General features: G+C 36.5%; 1 pseudogene; it reads right to left on the reverse strand.

Moving 5' to 3' along the window:
* Nucleotides 1–1,249: 1,249 nt before the first annotated feature.
* LOC111720159 lies at nucleotides 1,250–2,300 on the reverse strand (annotated as a pseudogene).
* Between the last annotated feature and the right edge of the window lie 345 nt (nucleotides 2,301–2,645).

A 2,645-nucleotide genomic window follows, 5' to 3' on the forward strand; every position in this document is an offset into this window, starting at 1 on the left:
CAGGATTTATTTTATTTGTAGAAAATATTAAGTACTGTGTATTTTTAAAATGTAACCCTGTAGCAACTTTTATGTTATATTCAATGATGTAGCTGATATATGTATCAGATGGTACTAGGCACCAAATATTGTGTGTGTGTGCTTTTTTTTTTTTTGGCCATATAACTAATTCACAATGGCTATTCTCTTTGGCAAAAAGGTAGGTTTAGTTGTGAGAAGAGATTACAGACAATATGAAAGCATAAAATGGGCTCCAGGAATGGTAAATATGAACTAGAGTGGGAGAGCCAATAGTTAGCAAGGAAGGGGTTTAAAATAATTAATGATGGAAATAGCAAGTTCCCTAATTAAACCCCAATTAGCCAGGAGAAAGGGAACATCCTGTGTGGTTAAGATTCTTAGTATTAAGTACAATGTCTGGACTAGCTCTCTGGAGGATCTCAGGATTAGCCTGAGTCCTTGGTCTTAGTGGAGGAGTGAAGGAATTAGGAGAGCAACCACGTGGCTGGTCAAAGATGGAGTCTGGAATCTGGAGTCTGGAACCTTCTCTTGCATCTGTGGCTGAGATCTGTGGCTTGGAGAGCTTTTTCAGTTGTCCCTTAAATGCTTCAGTAAGATTACATGACTACAACATACTGAGCATGCACAACCATTACATAACCATACTAAGTACTAAGTATATGCTTAACTATAAGTACCTTGCTGAGCTGAGTACATCTTTTCAGTGTTCTGGGCTCTACAAGATGGCATGGTTCATAAAAAGATTTAAAAGGGAAATTTTGTGTCAAGGACATGACTTGAATTTATAACAGAACATAGAAAGGTAAGGCTGACCACAACCCTCACAGGAGGTAGCCTCAGGGACATGACCTTACTTGGATTTCTTGGATTTCAGCCTTTTCCCTGCCTGCCCTAGGGAGTAATTCTATCAGTGCTCAAATCTTTCTCTACCAACCACACCCAGCTATCCAGGACCTCATTATCCAATATTTGATAATTTTTCTGGGTCATATATTATTATAGAGCCTTGGATTAGTCTAAACTTCTTGGTGTATGAAGTGGTCCAACAATGTTTTTTTTTTTTCATTACTTACTCACTCAATGTATTATTTTGTTAGCATCTGGAGAAAAGCTATGGAAAAAGAGACACTAGGTTCAAATACTTTGTAGAAATTGTTAAATAGGTCAGCATCTGGCAAAATTATAAGTCTACATTCGTCATTTCTCAAAACATATGTGGACATTTTATCTATATAATAAATGAATATGGGTAATTAATAAATATCTTATTGTTTAAATTGATTAGTTTTCAAATTGGTGAGACTTCCAACTGCTGGGCTGTCCTTTTTTTGAGTTGCACCGACAGCTTTTTGAAAAAATCAGTAGTATCTTCCATAAAAGAATGCAACAGCCTTATTGATCTTGTACTTCATCCATCACCATCTCCAAGAAGTTAAAAGTTCATTCTGTCGGCCTAATATTTTCTGGTAGTCAGCTTTTGTGCTTAGAATTTCACTTTGTGAAGGCTGAAGATATAGAGTGGGCTCCAGTTCTGCATCAGTAACTTTGGCTCCAAAGAAAGTCTAGCTATATATTCTTTTATCTCTGTCATTAATGCTTCCAAAGTAATATCTGTTGACTGTCCTTTTGATTCTTCAGAGCATTTTTGCAAGGTCCTATCATCTTCAAGTCTATTTGTAAAATGCTTGAATTCTTCATAAATTGAAGACACTCTAGCTTTAGAAGTATCAAGACTAATGCCATCAATGTCTCTCAGAAAATGTTCAAGTTTCTGTGCAGAGAATTGAAAACCAGGAGAAGGAGGCAGCCACGGTATTTGCTTTAAGCCAAGTCTATGCTGATAGATCTGCTGTGCTTTGTGATACTCTAGTGAAAGAATGGCATTGACTTCCATTGTCATGCTAACCCTTCACCAGGACTGATGCTTGGCTTTTTGATTGTTATATTCTTGTGGGGCCACATAAGTGGTTTGAAATATTGTTTGTTTGTTTGTTTTTTTCCTGTTTCAGAACTGTCCTCAAAATTCTTTCTTTTTCTTGAGACATTTTTGGTAGTGTCAGGGAAGGCAGAAGATACAGAAAAGATTATCAGAGAAGTAGGACTTGATGTTAATTGATGATCTTGAATCTTAGGCAGCACAGCTTTCTCTTCAGGCACTTTTTCTGCCTTAGTCCATTCAATGAAATCAACTTGACTGCAGAATCTTCTGGAATCCTTTATTCCAGACAAAAGCTTCCCCATCTGCCGTCTCCAATCCCCAGGTCCACAGGCTGGGCCATCTGACAATGCTCACACCTTTATAACTTTAGTGGCTTCATCTAGATATCTTCATATAGGCTCCTTTGTTGCCTATTTTATCTTTTATATTGCAGTACTCCCCACAGTGCTTATAAATATATGTTAGCATATCATATATGAGAGCAATATATCAAATAATAAATATTTCATGGGATTTGGGTACTCTTTCCCATTAATGTAGATTATTTTCAACCCCTTGTAAGTAATACTTATAAAGTACTCTGGCCAAAAAAAAAAATTAAAAATGGTTTCCAAGTATTTGGGCACCAGCATCTCAAAATTCAGATTGACTAGTCTATGAATGAAAAATATATAATCCATTGCTA

This window comes from Sarcophilus harrisii, chromosome 3 (assembly GCF_902635505.1).
Source record: "Sarcophilus harrisii chromosome 3, mSarHar1.11, whole genome shotgun sequence".
Taxonomy (NCBI): Eukaryota; Metazoa; Chordata; class Mammalia; order Dasyuromorphia; family Dasyuridae; genus Sarcophilus; species Sarcophilus harrisii.